Below are 23,780 nucleotides of genomic sequence, written 5' to 3'. Positions count from 1 at the left end.
GCATGGGAATGACATGGCAAGGTGAGCAGTGCTAGCAAGGTAGATGAAGAGCATCATGTGGCAGAAAAAACCAGGATCCTTGTCCTGATGGAAAGGACTGTTGAAAGAAGACAGATAAGTGTGCTGAATGTTGCAGAGCAGTTTGCACTGCTGGGAACCTGCACTGAGTCTGCGGCATGTCAGGAGAGGGGGCCCTAAGGGAGTAATGTTTAAACTAAGGCCTGAAGGATGAGGAGAGAAATAGAGGGAAGATGCTGATTCACACATCCTTTGTGCTAAGCCACTTCCATCATTTCATCTAGTTTTGACAACAACCCTTTAAAATAGGTATTATCCCCATTTTTCAGATGAGAAAGCAGAGGCTCAGAAAGCTGAAGAGCCCTATCCAAGGTCACCTAGTTAATATGTGGCAGAATGAGGACTTAAGCTCTAGTCAGCATGATTCAAAAGCCAATCCAGTTAAAAGGCTGTTGCCATAGTCATGGCCAGAAAAGATGATGGCGTTAGTGGATATGGAGAAAAGTGGATGTGTGGGCTCAAGAGGGACAATGCAAGTAGAATTGACGGGACTCAGTGAGTAGTGTTGAGATAAAGGAGGAATCAAAGACGAGTCTTTGTTTCTGCCTTGATTGGGTGACCAGTGATCTACCCAGGCAGATCATTTACCAAGAGGAGAAAAGGGAGAAGCAAGTTTAGAGGGAAGGAATCATTCATCTAAATTTGATACATTCCATTTCAGTTAAAAAAATTTGGTTGATTCAATGAAAACAGGGAGAATTCCATGCCTAGAAACTCACCCTCTTCATGCCCCCTCAATCCCAGTGTTGTCTGTCGATATCTTCTAATGTCCTAAGGCACCCTGATTCTTTTCTGATCCTTGGTCCCTCTGACATCCAAACCCCAAGCAGATCATGACCAAGAGAATGCTGTCCTTGGCCACACCACTTACTCTCACAGAAGTGGCCCTCTAGCTGCCATGTGCTTTTACCTGCTCTTTCCTGACACTTCTTCTCTACTGAGGTTCTGTCGGGAAGGAGTTGCTCTTGTGGCTGAGCTTCTTCTGGCAGAGGCCCACCCCCGCCCCCCAGCACTCAAACTACTCTGTGTGAGCAGCCTCTGCCTCCCCATCCTCAGAAGGGCCCTGCCCCTGCTTTAACCATCTTCCGTTACAGTCCTGAAATTCCTACCGAATTTAATGAGGGGCCCACATCATCATTTTGTACCTGGTCCCACAGATCATGTAGCCAGTCCTGTCTATATGTCTGCATCATAATGATGGGAAACAGGGAGTGGCATCCTTTCCCATCTGTGGAATGAACCTCATTTCCAACTAGGAAGACCCACTGCTTTAAATCATAGGGAGATAAAAAAAAAAAAAAGCTCACTTCGTTTCCATGAAATATGCAGTTTTATGTGCAGTTTTATGTTTCTTCCTGGGTAATAACTTAGGAGGGAACCTTGGGAATAGAATACAGAAATAACAAATTATGGGCTATTAAATGTGGTTAATTAGTTCTTTATAGCTTAGGTAGAGGCATGGCTGAGTTACTCTGGCATACACAGTTACAGGTAGCGATGTGGGACTGTTTAAATACAACTCAGCGTCCCTCAGGAGGTGGAGGGAGGAGCAACTGAGTAATCCCGGCCTGGCTTTCGAAGCTGAAACCTCCACCAAGGCCATACCTCTGGTCAGAGTATGATCTCTCACAAGCCTAATCACGCAGTGATTAGGGACCTCTTACCTGCGACCCCCTCAGCTCTGCAAGTATGGAGGTGGTCAGTGTGCAGCCTGGGCACCCTGCAGCAGCCTCTGGGGTAGAACTCATACTTGTGCTCCAAGAAGTCTCCAAGCTGGTTTCATCTGCCACTCAGGCCCCAAACAGCTACAAATCCTTGCTCACTTCAGTAAATATCTATTTAAAAAAAAAATTGAATCAAAAAAATGTTGGATTCCTAGCTGAAAAAGGATGCAGAAATGCTCTGCTGCCTATTATCACAGCCCTTTTCATCCTGATGAGCTAATGTATGAAGCACTAGGACCACTGAGTGGAAAGTCTCCAGTGTTACTTACAGCAGTAATACCTAAGACTCAATGGACATAGCACACAGAAAATATAATCCACCCTCCCCCCCAAATTCCTTGTTCCATAGCCAATATCAATTCAAACTTATTGTGAAAGGCTTTTAGAATGTACTAGGTCATCCCATTTATTCTCCACTGAACTGATCATATAACTGTGGTCCTGTTCAGGAAGCTTAGTTGACATCCCTGGATTCACAAAAAAACTTGAATTCTTTAGTCTGGTATCTGCATGCTTCCCATTCTGACAACAGCTGGGCTTTCCAGCTCTATCTCACCAAAGCCTGCATTCCAGTCACACCTAATTATTCTTTACCCCATGTACTTTACCCCATGTATCCCATGTCTATCTCCTCTCCCTCAACTTTTATATTTGTATTTATTGAGTGCCTATCCTTGCTAGGTCCAGGGGATACAAAAGGAGGAAAGCAGGCTCAGTCCCTAGCCTTGGGGTCTTACAGTCTAGTAAACCCATGCATTATGCAAACCTTCATGGCAAACTGTGAGAAGGGTTATGAAGGAAAGGAGGCTCCAAGTACCCACATTAGGGGTTTGGTATAGTTGGGGCATCAGGAAAGCTTCCTTGAGAAGTATGATTTCTGTGAAAAGAGACAGAGGTGGTAACTAGGCATCACTGGTAGACAGGGGAGGCTGTGTGGAGGGCAGGCTCCAGGCCAGGCTAGCAAGAGCAGAGGCCCTGGATGCAAGGCCATTTGAAAGAAGACACTGAAAGGGCAGGGAGGCTAGAGTGCAGAGGGCAAGGGGAGACTCAGATAAGCTGAGTCTGAACTTAAAGAATGTGGTCTTCATCCCTAGAGCCATGGGAGGCCTTTGAAAGATTTTTTCAGAAGTAACATCAGAGGACCTTCTATTATTATTATTAAGTTTTATTTTTATTTATTTTGAAAGAGAATCCTGAGCAGGTTCCTCACTGTCAGTGCACAGCCTGATGCAGGGCTCGAACTCATGAACTATGGGATCATGACATGAGCCGAAGTCAGACGCTTGGCCAACTGAGCCACTCTGGCAGCTGCCCCCACTTTTTGAAAGTAGACTCTGTGTCCAGTGTGGGTCTTGAACTCTTGACCCAGAGATCAAGAGTCACATGCTCTACCAACTGGGCCAGCCAGGTGCCCCATCAGATTTGTGGATTTTTTTTTTAATGTTTATTTTAGTTTTGAGAGGAGGGAGGGGCAGAGTCTAAAGCAGGCTCCGGGATCCGAGTTGTCAGCACAGAGCCTGATGCAGGGCTCAACTGTGAAATCGTGACGTGACCTAAATTGAGAGCAAGAGTCAGATGTTTAGCCAACTGAGCCACCCAGGCACCCTCATCAGAGCTGTGTTCTTACGGAGCTTCTGGAGGAGGTACAGAGCACTTGCAGGGGGATCAGGTGAAAAGGGAGGAACAGTGCAATAAAGTGTTTGGGGTATAGAGAGGGGAGAAGCCAGATCTTTGTCCTGCACAGTGGGAAGGACATGGTGTCATCTAGTGAGTGTCTGTGAGTCCCGGGGAAGTCTGGGGGCTTGTTTTGAAGAAAGCTGTCCAAATGTTGTGCTCAAAGGGATGTCTGGGCCGCAGGTGGATGTGTGACAGAAAGAATAGGAGGCAAAAACTAACCTACAGATCAAGAAGAGGGATGCCTAAGTAGCTCGGTTGAGCTTCCGGCTCTTGGTTTCAGCTCAGGTCATGATCTCACAGTTTGTGGGATCAAGCCTCATGTTGGGCTCCTTGCTGACAGTGCGGAGCCTGCTTAGAATTCTCTCTCTGTCCCTTTCCCTCTCTCTCTGCCCTTCCCCTGTACACTTGCGTGCTCTCTCTCTTAAAATAAATAAACTTAAAAAAAGATCAGGAAGGAGAAATGGAGCTGGCAAAGAGAGTCAAGAAGGAAAAAAATGAGGATATGGTGCTAAAAGAACAGGGAAGAAAGTATTTCAGAAAGCACCAGCCCTGAAGGGCAAGTGAGCCCCACAAAGGGAAGGGGAAATGAATGGCAGAAAGAAGTTCCTAGTCTAGAAGGCAGAGCACAGGGAGTTCCTGGAGCTGGACCAGGTGGGACTGGAAGGTGGCTGGGGGCAAGGTGGCAAAGGAGGCCTGGAGACCAGTGGAGCTGGATCAAGAAGGGCCTCAGTAAGGAGTTTGGATGTGATCCTGAGAGTCAGTAGAGGGTTGTTAAAGTTTTGAGCTAGTTTGTCTTTTTAATTAAAAACAAAATGCATGTTCTTTTGTAAATAAAAGAACCACCCTCCACCCAAACAAACTCTGTAGTAGCATAGAAATGTATTAACAGGGGCGCCTGGGTGGCGCAGTCGGTTAAGCGTCCGACTTCAGCCAGGTCACGATCTTGCGGTCTGTGAGTTCGAGCCCCGCGTCGGGCTCTGGGCTGATGGCTCGGAGCCTGGAGCCTGTTTCCGATTCTGTGTCTCCCTCTCTCTCTGCCCCTCCCCCGTTCATGCTCTGTCTCTCTCTGTCCCAAGAATGAATAAACGTTGGAAAAAAAAAAAAAAAGAAATGTATTAACAAGTGAAGGTTCTTCTGCTGAATCCTACTCCTCAGCTAGCACTTTGGTGTTACCATTCCAGACTTTCTGCCATTCACAAACATCTTTAGTTTTGTGTAAACGGGATCATGCTACATATAATTTTTGCAACTGCCCTTATTCAATCAGTAATCTTGGGTTTCCTTCTGGGTGAGTATATGCAGATATGCTCCACTGGTCTGAATGGCTAACCACAACCTGGATATACCTGTGTAACAAACTGCCACCAAATTAGTAGCTTAAAATGATACAAATTTGTTATCTCACAGTTTCCATGGGTCAGGAGGCTGGCACTGAGTGGCTGGTCTTCTGCTCAGAGTCTCCCCAGGGTTGCTCTCTCATTGAGACTTAGAGCCATCCTCCAACCTCTTTCACATTGTTGGCAGAATTCACCTCCTTGCAGATTTAAGACTGCAGTTCATTTCCTTGCTGGCTTCAGTCAGGGCCACTCTCGGTTCCTAGAGGTTTCCTTCATCTTCAGAACCAATAATACCTGAAGCTTTATACTTCTTTTAAGGAAGAGCTTAGTCCTTTTGGAGGAGTCACCTGATTAGGTCAGGGCCACTCAGGATAACCACTCTTTCTTCAGGTCAGCTGGCCATCTGATAAGCTACTCATGGGAACGGAATTCATGCCATCACAAGTTTCACCCACACTCAAGGTCACTGTGTCCTCATCTTAGAATCTGGCCAACCACAATACCATACAATTGCCTTCCAATATGTGTTCCACGTTTTGCTTTCTGCAAACAGCTCCAATTAGTAGTTTTTGCATATATTTTGTATGCTTTGTAAACATTTTTGTTGGGTTTTAAAAAGTGACATTTGTGGGTTGAACAATAATCACACTAATTTTTTAAATTTTTTAAAATTTATTGTTTATTTTTGAGAGCGAGCAAGCATGTGTGCACAAGTGGGGGAGGGGTAGAGCGAGAGGGAGACAGAGGATCTGAAGCAGGTTCCATGCTGACAGCAACAAGCCTGATGCAGGGCTCAAACTCACAAACTGTGAGATCATGACTTGAGCCAAAGTCAGAAGCTTAACCTACTGGGCCGCCCAGGTGCCCTGTTGCAGTTCTTTTTAAAACAAACTTTTACCTTGGAGGGGCACCTGGGTGGCTCAGTCGGTTAGGCGTCCAACTTCGGCTCAGGTCAGAATCTCATGGTTCATGGGTTCAAACCCCGTATTGGGCTCTGTGCTGACAGCTCGGAGCCTGGAGGCTGCTTCAGATTCTGTGTCTCCCTCTTCCTCTGCCCCTCCCCCACTCATACTCTGTCTCTCTCAAAAATAAACATTAAAAAAAGAAAAATTAAAAAATAAATAAAACTTTTAACTTGGAATAATTTTCTAGAGACTCCTTTTCTACGTGTGATTTCTCATGATTTTTAAAAATAGCTTTTTATTTTATAAACTTTTAGATTTGCAGAAAAAAAATTAAAAAAAATTTTTTTCAACGTTTATTTATTTTTGAGAGATGGAGAGATAGAGCATGAGTGGGGGAGGGGCAGAGAGAGAGGGAGACACAGAATCTGAGGCAGGTTCCAGGCTCTGAGCTGTCAGCACAGAGCCTGATGTTGGGCTCAAACCCACGAACTATGAGACCATGACCTGAGCTGAAGTCGGACGCTTAACCAACTGAGCCACCAGGTGCCCCTATGTTTACAGAAAAATTGAGCAGATAGTACAGAGTTCCCATGTACCTTGCACCTACTTTCCCCTATTATTAACATCTTCTATTACATGGTGACATTAACTACAGTCCAAAGTTTATTCAGATGTCCTTAGTTTTCACCTAATGTCCTTTTCTGTCCCAGGATCCCATGGAGGATATCACCTTATGTTCAGTCATCACAGCTCTATGCTTTTCTTGGCTTTTCTTGTTTCTTAGACTTTCCTTATTTTTGATGACTTTGACATGTTTGAGGTACTGGTCAGGTATTTTGTAGAATGTCCCTCAATTAGAATTTGTTGGATGTTTTTCTCATGCTTAGACTAGGGTTTTTAGGTGCCATTCTCATGACAGCCACTCAAGGGTATATACTATAACATGTCACTATTGATGTTGAGCTTGGGCACCTGGCTGAGGTAGTATTTGTCAAGTTTCTCCACTGCAAAGTGTCTCTTTTCCTCCCTTTTCATACTTCCAGGGTTGGAAGGAAATCACTAGGTGCAGGAAGTTATGGTCTGTCTCACTGAGAGCGAAGTATCTACACAGAGTTCTGCAAAGGGGATTTGTCCAGTCTCCTCCATTTATACAATCATTGATTACCATCAGTATTGACTCACAGATATTTACTTACACTTTGGGTTATATTCCTTTAGGGCTGACATAAGGTTTACTATTTCAAAAAAATTTTTTTAACGTTTATTTATTATTGAGAGACAGAGGGACACAGAGCATGAGCAGGGGAGGGGCCGAGAGATGGAAAGACACAGAATCTGAAGCAGGCTCCAGGCTCTGAGCTGTCAGCACAGAGCTGGACGTGGGGCTCGAAATCACAAACTGTGAGATCATGACCTGAGCTGAAGTCGGACTCTTAATCGACTGAGCCACCCAGGCGCCCCTGACATAAAGTTTATTCACCTGCTTGGGTACTATTAGGCTTCTGCACTGATGGATCATAATATTTCTACATGTGACAATCTCTACAGTCTCTTTGACATTCTATGGTGTAGTAATAAACTTTTCTAATCCTGATGGCAAATTTAATTCCCTCCTTTATTTATGTTGTTTCAATTGTTCCAGTTTTGGCCACTGGGAGCTTTTTCAGTTGTCTCCTGTGCCCTTTGACATATGCCATCTTTATTGTTTTTCTTTTTCTTTTCTTTTTTTTTTTTTTTTTGTCTGATGAGCACTTCCTTACTTTTCTTCCTTACAAAAGGCTCATCTTGTGTATTTCCTACCTCAGTCCTAAAATCAGCCATTTCTCCAAGGTACCCTGGTTTCTTTTATTAGAGAACAGAATTAGAAACCAAAATCTAGGGGCGCCTGGCTGGCTCAGTCAGGACAGCATGCAACTCTTGATCTTGTGGTCATGAGTTCAAGTCCCATGTTGGCCACAGAGCTTAAAAGAAAAAAAGTGGGATATCTGGGTGGCTCAGTCGGTTAAGCATTCGACTCTTGATTTTGGCTCAGGTCATGATCTCACGGTTGGTGGGATGGAGCCCCATGTCAGGCTCTGTACTGACAGCACGGAGCCTGCTTGGGATTCGATTCTTTCTCTCCCTTTTCCTCTGTCCCTCCCCTATTCATTGTCACTTGCTCTCAAAATAAATAAAACATTAAAAAAAAAAAAAAGGAAACCAAGATCTGGGCATTAGATGTACTCAATGCTACTGGAGTGTCACTGCTGTTTGGTACTCTCAGCAGCAGAGCTAGGAAATACATATGTGTATACTAACCCATGTATATATGTCTATATATAAATATTTCTATATCCAACAATTTCTTTTTTTTTTTTTTTATAAATTTTTTTTTTCAACGTTTTTTATTTATTTTTGGGGCAGAGAGAGAGGGAGACACAGAATCGGAAACAGGCTCCAGGCTCCGAGCCATCAGCCCAGAGCCTGACGCGGGGCTCGAACTCATGGACCGCGAGATCGTGACCTGGCTGAAGTCGGACGCTTAACCGACTGCGCCACCCAGGCGCCCCCTATCCAACAATTTCTACTGTCTCTTAATATTCCCTTGGTGTAGTATGTCATAATCTGTTAGCAAATTTAGTTCCCTAAGTGATCACAGTTTTTTTCTGAGACAAAGTGTACATTATCATCCATCACGGTGAAAGCCTAGCAGTATCCAAACATGCAATTACCTCTTATGTCAGCCCTAAAGGTACAGTATGTGGTTTGACTTTGTGGAAGTAAAGGCTTCCCTATTTCATAAGACCCCTATATTTCTTCCCTTTTCTACCCTGAAAGAGAGCCACTTAGCACAAGTCATAGGAGTATGTGCTGGGGAAAAAAAAAGGGGGGGGGAAGGGGGGTGGATGCCTAGGTGGCTCAGTCGGTAAAGTGTCTGACTCCTGATCTCAGCTCAGGTCTTAATCTCAGGGTCATGAGTTCAAGCCCCACATTGGGCTCTGAGCTGAGTGTGAAGACTACTCTAAAAAAAAAAAAAAAAAAAGATGGAGGAGGAGGAGGAACAAGAGGAGGAGGAAGAGGAGGAGAAGAGGAAGAGGAGGAAGAAGAAGAAGAGGAAGAAGAAGAAATATGTGCTGGGAGCTATCAGAAACCTTAAGAGAAATGTTTCTTGGTCTGGTACATGCTCTACTTTGAAGAACTAAGGGCTTGGGACTGTGTCTACAGTCCACAGTGGAACCAGAAACCCAGGTTGGGGTGGGCTGGCAGTGGGCAGACTTGGGCAGAGAAAGGGGAGGTCAACCTGGAAGAGAAAGGAGTATCCAGGAATCCTTTGAAGGTGACTCTAGAGAGAGACTAAAAAGTAATCAAATGAGGAAGTGAAGAAACAGTTTTACCTCTAGCTGGGATCCATGAATGCTGGAGACTGGCTCTAAGAAGGTGCTTTTCTCTCTGGAGATGAACAGTTTCTTCTAGATGTGACAGGGCAACATATCAGGGTTACAATTCCATTCTGCAACGTCTTGGATAATGAACCTCTACCGGCGTCTGAAAGTAGGATTTTGACATAAAAAACAGTTTCTTCAGTTTTCAGAGTTTTTATCTGGGTTTCTTTCAGATACTTTTAGCATTTATGTCTATCCTCTAGAAAAGACAAAGCCCACTCACTAACTGCCAGTATAAAGATTTCAGTGAGGGTGATTGAAGGCAAACTGTACTGGTTTGGGAATAAAACGCTTCTTTCCGCAACTATATGCTAACCTGGGAGTGCCTTTAACCACTTTGGTAATTTTATTCCTTTAATAACCTTTAATTTTTTTTTTTTTTTTGCTACAGAAACAATGTTTATCATCATTTTAAAATTCAGACAATACCAACAAACAAAATGAAGAAAATAAAAATCATTCATAATTCTAAGATCCAGAAATAATCACTATTTATATTTTTGAACAGTCTTTTTTCTCCTATGGACATATACATAAATGTAATTCATAAAAATTGAATCATGTTTTATATAATGTTTAGTATAAAACCTGCTCTTTTACATCTAACACTATATTATGCACACCTATGCTCACTTGGACTTGCCATTCTCCAGTGTTCAGAAGCTGGATCTAAACATGGAAGACACACGGACTGAATCCTCACTTTTAATAGGCATTGCCAAATCATCCTCCAAGAGGTTGTGCTGTTACATTTCCACCAATAACGTTTACATATTCCCCCTAACTAATATCAGGTGATGATTTTAAATCTCTTCCATTTGGAGAGATGGAAAAAAAGGTAATTTCACTGGTGTTTTAATCTAGATTTGTTATTACTTGCACCTTACAACTTTCTAAGACCACTATCCCTTCTTTGCTTAGTTTTACTTTCTTCCACATACTGAACTGTCTCCAGGAAAACTTTTTTTTTTTTTTAACGTTTTTATTTACTTTTGAGACAGAGAGAGACAGAGCATGAACAGGGGAGGGGCAGAGAGAGAGGGAGACACAGAGTCGGAAGCAGGCTCCAGGCTCTGAGCCGTCAGCCCAGAGCCCGACGCGGGGCTCGAACTCACGGACCGCGAGATCATGACCTGAGCTGAAGTCAGACACTTAACCGACTGAGCCACCCAGGCGCCCCTCTCCAGGAAAAGTTCTACTTACTTTTTTATCCTTCTTCCTTTGACAGATTTAAGTATTTTGCATCTATATTCATAAGGGATGTTGGTCTATAACTGTGTTTTTCTGTAAGTTCTCATCAGGTCTTTTTACACAGGTAATACTGGCCTCATCAAATGAATTCAGAAGTGGGGCGCCTGGGTGGTGCAGTCGGTTAAGCGTCCGACTTCAGCCAGGTCACAATCTCGCGGTCCGTGAGTTCGAGCCCCGCATCAGGCTCTGGGCTGATGGCTCAGAGCCTGGAGCCTGTTTCCGATTCTGTGTCTCCCTCTCTCTCTGCTCCTCCCCCGTTCATGCTCTGTCTCTCTGTCCCAAAAATAAATAAACGTTGAAAAAAAAAATTTAAAAAAAAATGAATTCAGAAGTGTTACCTTCTTCTCCATTCTCTGATAACATTTGTGTAAGATTGGTGTTACTTCTTCCTCAAAATTTTGCTAGGAATTATCAGTAATAACTCCTTTTTATTTCTGATATTTATGTTCTGTAATGGATGTTTTCTTCCTTTTTTCCTTCCTTGGTCCATCAAGCTAGAGCTTAACAATTTGGCTGCTCTTTTTACAAAGAACAAGAACCAACTATTAGCTTTGGTGATTTTCTCTCTGGTTTGTTTTCTCTATATTAATTTGTTATTTTCTTCTTTCTGATTATCTTGGGTTTCTGTTTATCCTTTTTAATTTCTTAGGTGATAACAAACCTTTCTTCTTTTTTAATGTAAGTATTTATTTCCCAGCTTTAGTGAGATATAATTGACATACAACATTGTGTAGGTTTAAGGTATACAACATGTTGACTTGATACACTTAGCATATTGTGAAATGATTACCACTGCTCTCTTAGCAACTTTTAAGTTTATATATGGTATAAGTATCATGCTGTATATTAGATCCCCAAACTTATTCATCTTATAACTGAAAGTCTAACTTTTGACCATATCTCCCCATTTCCCCCAAACCCTACTCCTTGGTAACCACCATTATACTCCTCTGTTTTTAGAAGTTTGGCTTAAAAATTTTTTTTTAAATGTTTATTTATTTTTGAGAGAGAGAGACAGAGTGCAAACAGGGGAGGGGCAGACAGAGAGGGAGACACAGAATCTGAAGCAGGCTCCAGGCTCTGAGTGGTCAGTACAGAGCCAGATGCAGGGCTTGAACTCATGAACCGCGAGATCATGACCTAAGCTGAAGTCGGCCACTTAACCAACTGAGCCACCCAGGTGTCCCTTAACTTTATTTTTTTAATGGCATCTTCATTAGTTACTAAGCTATTGTTTTTAGCCTTAAGCCCATCCTTCTACATTCTGCTCTGCAACACTGGAAATGAAATTCTGCAAAACCATAGGTCTCCTTACCCAGCTGGCTTCCTGACAAATCCCACCAACAGGGGAGCACTAGAGACAGACGAGAATACAGGAGAAGAGAGAAGAGAGTTGCTCCTTCCTGTTTTGCTTGCTGCTACCTACTGTCAGTGTTTGCTCTAGGATTGGTTCTTTACCATTAAGGCAATATTCTGTTCCAGTTTCCAGGCTCTTATAGCATTCCCAGAATGAGACTTATTACACCTTCTGGAGGTACCAGCCAGGAAGTACTCTGTGATAGACCGTATAATATCAAAGATATCCACGTCCTAATTGCTGGAACCTACTGAATATGGTATTTTACAGTGCAAACAGAATTTGCAGGTACGGTTAAGAATGCTGAAATGGGAGATTATTCTCCATAATCCCGGTGGGTGGCCCCAATGTAATTACAAATGTCCTTAAAAGTGGAAGGAGGAGGCAGAAAGGTCAATGTCAGAGTGGTGCAATGTGTGAAGGACATAGCTGGCCATTGCTGGCTTTGGAGATGAAGGAAAGAGTCAGAAACCAATATGGGAACCCTCCAGAAGCTGGCAAAAGCAAGGAAATGTTTTCCCAAGAGCCTCCAGAAGGAACACAGCCCTACTGGCACCTTGATTTTTTTGCTTAGTGAGATCTGTGTAAATCTGTGTCAAACTTCTAACCTATACAACTATAAAATAACCTATTTTAAGCCACTAAATTTGTAGTTTGTTACAATAGAAATAGGAATAGAAAACTAATATATACCCCAACATCAGAGGTCTGGGTTCCAGCTCTTGTCAGAACCCTCTTCCAAGCTTCTAGGTATCCATTACTCCAAATTCTCCCCTTGTTTTCCCAGCCCTATGGGTGGTAACTGTTTCCTGTGGGTACTATTTACATGGTACTTCAGGGTTCCCCTCTGTATTTTGAGTCTTCTATACCTCTTTAATGAACCCCTGGAATAAGTTCTTCCCACTAAAATAACTAGGGTGGTTGGTTGCCTTTTTCCTAATTCAGTATCTGACACAGAACTTTGCTACTTTTATTATAGTCACATCTCTTAGCATTTTCCCCCTTTATGGCTTTTTGGTTTTGTGATTTATATAAGAATTTCTCTATTCCAAGATCTTTTTTAATCAATTTTTTCCAGTTATATATAGCTTTATATTTCATACAGTTTTTTTTTAAAGTAGGCTCCACACCCAGTGCAGAGCCCAATGCAGCTTGAACACATGACCCTGAGAGGAAGACCTGAGCTGATATCAAGAGTTGCTTAACCTACTGAGCCACCCAGGCACCCCATTTTATACAGATTTATATTTTAAATTTAGTTTTTAATCCATCTGGAATTTATCTTTGCACTTAGTAGTAAATTATGATTTAATGTGATCATTTTCCCCAAGTGCCTACCTCATCTTCCAACATCATCTAGTCCACACTTTCCCCACTGATGTGAAAGCTGTCCTAGTCATACACTGAATTACCATATATGTGTGGCTCTGCTTTTGGATCTCTCTTCTATTCCATTGATTTGCTTGTTCTTGACCTATAATACACTACTTTAATTTTTATAGCTTTATACAACATCTTCATGTTTAAAAGGATAGGTCTTGTACCAAGCAGGATTTATACCTGGGATGCAGGGCTGTTCAATATCCGCAAAACAATTAACGTGATTCATCACATCAATAAAAGTAAGGACAAGAACCATATGATCCTCTCAACAGATGCAGAGAAAGCATTTGACAAAATACAGCATCCTTTCTTGATAAAAACCTTCAAGAAAGTAGGGATAGAAGGAGCATACCTCGAGATCATAAAAGCCATATATGAACGACCCAATGCTAATATCATCCTCAATGGGGAAAAACTGAGAGCTTTCCCCCTAAGGTCACGAACAAGACAGGAATGTCCGGGGCGCCTGGGTGGCTCAGTCGGTTGAGTGTCTGACTTCAGCTCAGGTCCTGATCTCGCAGTGAGTTCGAGCCCTGTGTTGGGCCCTGTGCTAACAGCTCAGAGCCTGGAGCCTGCTTCAGATTCTGTGTCCCCCTCTCTCTCTCTGCCCCTCCCCCGCTCATGCTCTGTCTCTGTCAAAAATAAATAAACATTAAAAAAATTTGAAAAAAAGATACGGATATCCACTCTCACCACTGTTATTCAACATAGTATTAGAAGTCTCAGCCTCTGCAATCAGACAACACAAAGAAATAAAAGGCATCCAAATCAGCCAGGAGGAGGTCAAACTTTCACTCTTCACAGATGACATGATACTCTATATGGAAAACCCAAAAGATTCCACCAAAAACCTGCTAGAATTGACTCATGAATTCAGCAAAGTTGCAGGATATAAAATCAGTGCACAGAAATCGGTTGCATTCCTATACACCAACAATGAAGCGACAGAAAGAGAAATCAAGGAATTGATACCATTTACAGTTGCACAAAAAACCATAAAATACCTAGGAATAAATCTAACCAAAGAGGTAAAAAATCTATACACTGAAAACTACAGAGGGGCGCCTGGGTGGTGCAGTCGGTTAAGCATCCGACTTCAGCCAGGTCACGATCTTGCGGTCCGTGAGTTCGAGCCCCGCGTCGGGCTCTGGGCTGATGGCTCAGAGCCTGGAGCCTGTTTCCGATTCTGTGTCTCCCTCTCTCTCTGCCCCTCCCCCGTTCATGCTCTGTCTCTCTCTGTCCCAAAAATAAATAAACGTTGAAAAAAAAAATTAAAAAAAAAAAAAAAAAGAAAACTACAGAAAGCTTATGAAAGAAATTGAAGAAGACACAAAAAAATGGAAAAAGATTCCATGCTCCTGGATAAGAAGAACAAATATTGTTAAAATGTCAATACTACCCAAAGCAATCTACATACTCAATGCAATACCTATCAAAGTAACACCAGCATTCTTCACAGAGCTAGAAAAAATAATCCTAAAATTTGTATGGAACCAGAAAAGACCCCAAATAGCCAAAGCAATCTGGAAAAAGAAAACCAAAGCCAGAGGCATCACAATACTGGACTTCAAGCTGTATTACAAAGCTGTAATCACCAAGACAGTATGTTATCGGCACAAGAACAGACACTCAGATCAATGGAACAGAAGAGAGAACCCAGAAATGGACCCACAAACGTATGGCCAACTAATCTTTGACAAAGCAGGAAAGAATATCCAATGGAATAAAGACAGTCTCTTCAGCAAGTGGTGCTGGGAAAACTGGACAGCGACATGCAGAAGAATGACCCTGGACCACTTTCTTACACCATACACAAAAATAAACTCAAAATGGATGAAAGACCTCAATGTATGACAGGAAGCCATCAAAATCCTTGAGGAGAAAGCAGGCAAAAACCTCTTTGATCTTGGCCGCAGCAACTTCTTACTCAACACGTCTCTGGAGGCAAGGGAAACAAAAGCAAAAATGAACTACTGGGACCTCATCAAAATAAAAAGCTTCTACACAGCGAAGGAAACAATCAGCAAAACTAAAAGGCAACCGACGGAATGGGAGAAGATATTTGCAAACGACATATCAGATAAAGGGTTGGTATCCAAAATCTGTAGAGAACTTATCAAAACTCCACACCCAAAAAACAAATAACCCAGTGAAGAAATGGGAAAAAGACATGAATAGACACTTCTCCAAGGAAGACATCCAGATGGCCAACTGACACATGAAGAAATGCTCAACATCACTCATCATCAGGGAAATAAAAATCAAAACCACAATGAAATACCACCTTACACCTGTCAGGATGGCTAACATGAACAACTCAGGCAACAACAGATGTTGGCAAGGATGCGGAGAAAGAGGATCTCTTTTGCATTGTTGGTGGGAATGCACGCTGGTGCAGCCACTCTGGAACAGTATGGAGGTTCCTCAAAAAACTAAAAATAGAACTACCCTCAACCCAGCAATTGCACTACTAGGCATTTATCCACGGGATACTGCTGTGGTGTGCTGCTTCGAAGGGACACGTGCACTCCTATGTTTATAGCAGCACTATCAACAATAGCCAAAGTATGTAAAGAGCCCAAATGTCCATCGACAGATGAATGGATAAAGAAGATGTAGCATATATACAATGGAGTATTACTCATCAATCAAAAAGAATGAAATCTTACCATTTGCAACTACATGGATGGAACTGGAGGGTATTATGCTAAGTGAAATTTGTTAATCAGAGAAAGACAAAAATCATATGAGTTCACTCATATGAGGACTTTTAAGAGACAAAACAGATGAACATAAGGGAAGGGAAACAAAAATAATATAAAAACGGGGAGGCGGACAAAACAGAAGAGACTTATAAATATGGAGAACAAACTGAGGGTTCCTGGAGGGGTTGTGGGAGGGGGGATGGGCTAAATGGGTAAGGGGCATTAAGGAATCTACTCCTGAAATCATTGTTGCACTATATGCTAATTTGGATGTAAATTTTAAAAAATAAAATTAAAAAAAAAAAAGAATGTTAAAAATAAATAAATAAAATAAATAAAAGGATAGGTCTTCCACACCTCCATTATCCTTCCTCAGAATTTCCTTCTTTTCATGTGTTGTTATTCTTCCAGATAAACTTTAGAACTTAATTGTCAACTCCCAATTTTATTTTAAAATAAAATAGACTTCTTATTAGAACTGCATTCAGTTTATAGTTTAAGGAAGAAGTAATAGCTTTACAAGATCAAGTTTACTATCCAGGGGCACCTGGCTGGCTCAGTCAGTAGAGCGTGAAACTCTTGATTTCAGAGGTTGTGAGTTTGAGCCCCATGTTGGGTGTAGAAATTACTTAAAAATTTTTAAGTGGTATATTTGGGGCACCTGACTGGCCCAGTTTGTGGGTAATGCAACCTCAAGGTTGTAAATCTGAGTGCCATGTTGTGTGTGAAAACTACTTAAAATCTTAACAACAACAAAAAAAATAAGTAAAGTTTTACTGTCCAGGAATGTATTTCAGTAAGCATTAAAAACTTGATTATTCTTTCAAAATGTGTTCCTATATATTTTAGTTTTTAGTGATACTGTGAATGAGATTTTCTTCTTGTTATATTTGTAACTGGTTGTTGCTAATACATAGGAAAACTATATTTATCAGATTTCTAACTTCTTGCTAAATCTTACTAGTTTTTTTTTTAATGTTTTTATTATTTATTTTTGAGAGAGAGAGAGAGAGCGCAAGTGGGAAAGAGGCAGAGAGAGAAGACGACACAGAATCTGAAGCAGGCTCCAGGCTCTGAGCTGTCAGCACAGAGTTCATCATGGGGCTCAAACTCACACACTACAAGATCATGACCTGAGCCGAAGTTGGACACTTAACTGACTGAACCACCTAGGTGCCCCTAAATCTTATTAGTTCTAAAGATTGTTTTTACTCAGTTTCCTTGGACTCCTATTTAGATAACTGTCACCTGCAAATATTATGGTCTTTTCTAATATTTAGACCTCATTTCCTTTTCTCATCCCCAGATCCTAGAATCTAAAACAATGTTAAAAGAAAAGCACTAGCAAGCACCTTTATCTCATTATTGACTAATCTGATTAAAAGTCCTTCTATTGTTTTCTGTAAGATTTGCTAATGATTTATGAAAAATATTTTTTTATCAATTTATGAAGTTTCTTTCTATTCTCAGGATGCTATATACATACATACTTACACACACATGTATACATATACACACATTCATTTATTTATTTATACATACATACATACATACATACATATGTACATACCAAGAATGGCCGTTTAAGTGCCTCAGGAGAGGAGTATTCTGTAGGGGCACTGAGCTCCAGTATGGTTGTACCATTAATCACTGGCTTTGAGGATGACATGGCCTCTACTAGGCCTCAGTTTCCTCATCCACTGTGCCAGGCACCATTGTCTCACAAAACAAAGTAGTGTTGATATTTATCATCACTGAAGGGCATTAGGTAGAGGAATTCAATAATTAGATTTGTGGTTCAGAAAAATCATTCAGACTGCAGTATGAAAAATGGTTGGCTCTTTCTTCTCATCCATTTTTGTCAAAAATCTTACCAATCTTTCAAGGCCTGTTTCAAATTTTCCTTCTTCCACGAGTCCCCTCTCCATCATTCCCAATCCTCATAGTCAGAATTCTTCTCTGATTCACCCCATAAAGCCCAGAACTACTTAGTGGAAGTGCCAAAGGGCAGGCCACCTCAAGGTGGGCCACTTTGGCATGAAGGTTATTTAGAGTTAAAAAGCAATCAAAACCCAGCAGATTCAGGAAAAACTCTTTATCTCTCCCCTCAACAGCCTAGAAAGAATTTAGATAGAGGACTTGCTCCAGGAAGAGCGTTATTACCATAGACAACTACATTATGATATGAACCAGGTATGGCAGACAGGAAGGAATGCAGCAAAGGCCTATTTGATCAAAGTCTTCTGTGTCCTATTGTTTCCCACTGGCCCAGAAAACATTTGTTTACCATTTACTCTTTTTCATCTTCCTGTGAGTTACATTCCTTCATTTGAAGTCCCAGGCCCCTACCCCTTTATCTTTAGTTCAGAATGTCATATATACCTTATTTTGCCTGATTGTCTCTGGAATTTTATATCTGTGTGGATTCCCAGTACATGTGAAATTAAATTTGATTTTCTCCTGTTAATCTGTCTCATATCAATTTGATTTTTAGTCCAGCTAGAAGGACCGGAAATTCTTCCTCTCTGACAACTGCAAACCCCTTGAAACTGGGAATTCTATTTTCATCCTCACATGCTTCACAGGGATAGGTTTACAGGAGGACTTAATAAATAAGTGTTCACACAATTATCCATGCACTACAAAACCATTTTAGTGGGACACAGGAAGGAATAAGTGAGAGCCACTCAATACTTGTTTGGGATTCAAGCCTTCTTTTGATATGGAGTTTATCCTCAAACCTCAAGACATGTATAATTAAGCACTGCAGGAAGTATTTTCCACTAGCTGTGAAAGGTTCCAACCTGCCTGGAGTGCTGATGTCCAGGAAACAGGCCCTGGGGCCAGTCTGGTTTATTGTCACAGGGCTTTAATAGTATCTTGCAACTCTGAAGCCTGAGAGCTTCCTTTTCACCATGCACGATACATTGAAAGCTTCACTTTCAATGGACTATTGATATATGGGAATGAGTGATTGTGACCTGTTTAATTTTCTTTTGAAAGTTTTACCCATTAAATTTACTTTTCCCAAGATCTATGCAATTCAGTATTATGGAAATAAAATACTTGAATTGAACACCTTTTGCAGCTTGAAGATCAGTTCTCTGTTCCATAATTTAAAATGACTTTTAGGAAAAAAGAGTCACATACACAAAGTATCTATTATCATCTAAGTTAAGACTGGAAATTTTCTATAACTTTTATAGAGCCTGTGACCAAGTACAATGGGCCTAAATAATCCAGATATTTCCCGAAAAAGAAATTTCCCAAAAATATTAAAAAAAAAATTTTTTTTTTAACATTTATTTATTATTGAGAGACAGAGAGACTCAGAGCGTGAGCAGGACAGGGGTAGAGAGAGCGGAGACACAGAAGGTGAAGCAGGCTCCAGGCTCTGAGCTGTCAGCACAGAGCCCGACGCGGGGCTTGAACTCACAAACTGTGAGATCATGACCTGAGCCAAAGTGGGTCGCCCAACCAACTGAGCCACCCAGGCACCCTCCCAAAAATATTTTAAAACTTATTTTGAAAACAGGTTGCTGCCTCTGGGAGTGTGGTGGGGACAAGACTGACTGAGTAGGGCCATGAAATAACTCTCGGGGGTGATAGTAATATTTTAATGATTCAATATAGGATACCTATGTGAATACAATTCACAAAATGGTGTCAAAATTCACCAAATGGTGCAATTATGATTTGTCCACTTCACTGGACATGATTTTTTAATTAATGAACAGTAGTCCTTGTCTTCTATAGTGCTCATTCTCTTGACTTGACTAATTTTTTTAAAGACTTAATTTTTTTAGAGTAATTTTAGGTTCACAGCATAACTGAAAGAAAGGTACAGAGATTTCCTATATATCCCTTGTACCTACACATGCACAGCCTCCCCTATTATTAGTATCAGTCACCAGAATTCTACATTTGTTATAACTGATGAATCTACATTGACACATCATAAACACCCGAAGTCTGTGGTTTGCATTAGGGTTCACTATTGTTTTTTTACATTCTATGGGTTTGGATAAATGTACGACATGTATTCACCATTATAGTATCATGCAGAATATTTTCACTGCTCTAAAACTCTTCTGTGTTCCACCAATTACCATCCCACTTCCACCCCACCCCCATACTTGCCCCTCTGGCAAACTTTTGACTGTCTTCATGGTTTTTGCCTTTTCCAGCATGCCATAGAGCTGAACTCATACAGTGTGAAGCTTTTATGCATTTAAGTTTCCTCCATGTCTTTTCATGGCTTGATAACTCATTTCCTTTTAGTGTTGAATAATATTCCATTGTCTGGATGTACTACAGTTCATTTACCCAGTCACCTACTAAAGGGCATCTTGGTTGCTTCCAAGATTTTGGCAATTATGAATAAAGCTGCTGTAAACATCTGTGTGCAGGTTTTTGTGTGAACATAAGTTTTCAAGTCTTTGGGTAAACTGTATGTGAATTTTACTTCACAAAAAAAAAAAAAACCCTAGGGCACCTGGGTGGCTCAGTCAGTTGAGCATCCGACTTTGGCTCAGGTCATGATCTCACAGTCCGTGAGTTCGAGCCTCATATCGGGCTCTGTGCTGTCAGTGAGGAGCCTGCTTCCAATCCTCTGTCTCCCTCTCTCCCTGCCCCTCCCCTACTTGTACTCTTGCTCTCTCTCTCTCAAAACGTAAATAAACATTAAAAAAAATTAAAAACAAAAACAAAAAACACCCTATAAACAAATGTTAAGCTCTAGCTAAATATATGCATGAATTGTTGAGGGGTGAAGTGTATTTATGTCTGTAACTTACTTTGAAATGCATAAAATATAAGATGATTTATGGAATGGATAGAGGGATTGATAAGTAGATACATATATGTAATAAAGCAACAATAGGAAAATACAAATTGTAAAATCTAGATAGTGCATGGGTATATGCTATAAAATTCTTTCAACTTTCTTGTATGTTTGAAATTTTTCATAATAAAATATTAGAAAAAATTATTCTGAAGTATATGTCCCATTCTCTCACATAAGATACATTTCAGAAAGCCAGCCAGTATCTTTCTAACAGTCATATGGCTGCAGCTCTAAACTGTAACTAAAAACACACTAAGAAAGCAAGGGCATGCCAAGTCAAGGACCTTACAGCAGCACTGACTCTGGAAAGGACATGATGTGAACTGGTATGAGACAAGCTGAGGTTACCCAGTCACTGCCTAAGATGCTTCCCATTTGGTTCCAGGGGTGACCTTTTAGTTCAAAGATAGAACAAAGTCTTATTCTAGAAGCAAATTATGATAATTAAGCTAAGAGGGTGGAGTGATCAAGGTCACCTTGAAATGGAGCTCAGCTCCTGCCATGCTCATGTGTCCTAGTGCTTTCATCTCCCTGCCTGCTGGACTATGGCCTCCATTGGAGAAGGGCAGGGTGAGAGGAAAAAGTTTCCATAGCTACTGAACCTAGAAGATGTAAGGGAGGTAGGGAACAGAACTGTGAAAAATGAGAAAGATACTAATAATAAATAGTAGCTAACGTGAAACCCATTCTAAACTTGGGTATTTCATTTCTCTTTTCACAACATGCTAAAGAGGCAGCATAGGTGTACAGGTCAGAGCAGTGGCTCCCAATATGTAGTGATGGGGCACTCTAGGGGCTCAAAGTCTCTTTTGGGGGATCATAAGGTCAAAACTGTTATCATAAGCTGTTATTTGTCTTTTTACTCATTTTCTCCAATATGTGTACAGAAGAGTTTCCAAAAGGCTGCATGACATGGTATTTTAACCAATTAGTTGCAGAAGCAGTTTTGAGAATCTAGCTGTCTTCTTTAAACCAGACATTAAAGAAATTTGCAAACATGTAAAACAATGCCACTTCTATAATTTTTTAGAAAATAGTCATTTCTTATAAATTTCTTTTTTTTTTTATTTTTTTAACGTTTTTACTTATTTTTGAGACAGAGAGAGACAGAGCATGAACGGGGGAGGGTCAGAGAGAGGGAGACACAGAATCTGAAACAGGCTCCAAGCTCTGAGCTGTCAGCACAGAGCCCAACGCGGGGCTCGAACCCACGGACCGTGAGATCATGACCTGAGCTGAAGTCGGCCGCCCAACCGACTGAGCCACCCAGGCGCCCCATTTCTTATAAATTTCTTATAAATATATTAGTATGTAATGACTTATTTAAAATGAGTTAGTAGTATTTAAAATTTCATTTCAATTTCGAATATGGTAAGATTTCATAGATATAACTCACATAAAGGTTCTCTGGGGGTCCTCAGTAATTTTTTTTATTTAAAATTATTTTTTTTACTAAGGCATAATTTACATACAGAAAGCACACAAACTAAACATGCAGCTTAATTTTCATATACATATATAAACCTCTACCCAGTTCAAGATACTGGCCATTTCCATCACCCTGGAAGGATTCCTTGTGCCTCATTTAATCACTACCTAAATCCACAGAGGTAACCATTATTCTGATTTCTATCATAGATTAAGGTTTTTTAAAAATGTTTATTTTATATTTTTGAGAGACAGTGGAGAGAGGAGCAGAGACAGAAGGGGACAAGGTTTGAAGTGGGCTCTGTGCTGACATCAGAGAGCCCTATGTGGTGCTCGAACCCACAAACTGTGAGGTCATGACCTGAGCTGAAGTCAAACACTTAACTGACTGAGCCACCCAGGCATCCCAATCATCATAGATTAGTTTTGCTTGTTCCTAAACCTCACATGAATGGAATCATATAGTATGTATTCTTTTGTGACTGGCTTTTTTCTCTCAACACAGTGTTTTTGAGATTCATACATGTCATTCTGTGTACTTACAGTCTTTTCATTTTTATTAATGCTGGTATTATGCCAGCAATATTCCAGCAGTATTCAGTGGATATATGAACTACTTTTTCTTCAGCATATGCCAGGATGTAGAATTACTGGGTCCCACAGTAGGTGTATGTTTGGATTTATTAGAAACTGCCAAATAATAATGTATGAGAGTTCCAGTTACTTCATATCCTCAGCAACATTTGATAATTGCAGTTTAACATGTTTTTATCCATTCTGCTGAATGTGTTACTATGGTTTTAATTTGTATTTCTTTGATGTTATTCTGATTACCTTTAAATATGTTAATTGGCTACCTGAATGTCTTCTTTCATGAAATGCTTGTTCAAATCTTGCTCATTTTAAAACTGAACATCTTTTGTTTATTGATTTGTAGTTCTTCATATATTCTGTGTATGAGTTCTTCAGTCTACCGCTTGCTTCTTTACTTTCTTAATGATGTCTCTTTATGATCAGATGTTCTTAACTTTAATTAAGTCCAATGTATCAATTTCCCTTTTTTAGTTTAGTTCATTTTGTAACCAGATTAAGAAATCTTTACCCCAATATCAGGAAAATATTCTCCTATGCTTTTATTTGGAAGTTGGATTGTTTGGGGGAGGTGGGGGGTGCTAGGCTGGCTCAGTCAGTAGAGCATGTGACTCCTGATCTCAGGTCATGAGTCCAAGCCCCATATTGGGCATGGAGCTTACTTAAAAAAATAAATAAAATAAAATTTGGAAGGTGAATTGTTTTACCTTTTGAATTTAATCTATGATATACTTACATAAGAAATTTTGTATATAGAGAGTCAGGCCTCATTTTTCCTCAAATATATCCAGTTGTTCCAACATCATTCCCCTATGTAATTACAGTGGCACTTCTGATGTAAATCAAGAAAGTATACATCTGTGGGTCTATTTATAGACTATTCTGTTCCAGTGGTGTATCTGACCCTGCCTCTTCCAAAAGCACTCTGTATTCATTACTGTAGCTTTATAGTGAATCTTGAAATACACTGGTTAAATCCTCCAACTTTGAAAATCAGTGATTTTTTAGTTTAAAAATGTTTTTCTTGGGGTGCTTGTGTGGATAGTTGGTTAAGCATCTGATTCTTGATTTCAGCT

General features: G+C 40.7%; 1 long non-coding RNA gene across 1 annotated transcript in view; it reads right to left on the bottom strand.

Annotated features, from left to right (window-relative positions):
• Positions 1 to 23,780, bottom strand: part of LOC121022647 (uncharacterized) — a 67,000-nt gene that overhangs the window by 7,626 nt on the left and 35,594 nt on the right. The window contains exons 2-3 of the long non-coding RNA XR_005787035.1: positions 9,096 to 9,246; positions 1,743 to 1,913 (exon numbers count right to left, since the gene is read on the bottom strand). This is a non-coding gene — a long non-coding RNA (uncharacterized LOC121022647). The remainder of the gene's footprint in view (positions 1 to 1,742; positions 1,914 to 9,095; positions 9,247 to 23,780) is intronic.

This window comes from Herpailurus yagouaroundi, unplaced genomic scaffold (assembly GCF_014898765.1).
Source record: "Herpailurus yagouaroundi ecotype Mexico unplaced genomic scaffold, PumYag 428, whole genome shotgun sequence".
Classification (NCBI taxonomy): domain Eukaryota; kingdom Metazoa; phylum Chordata; class Mammalia; order Carnivora; family Felidae; genus Herpailurus; species Herpailurus yagouaroundi.
Note: the sequence above shows the minus strand (reverse complement) of the source record. Positions and strands in the feature narration are given on the sequence as shown.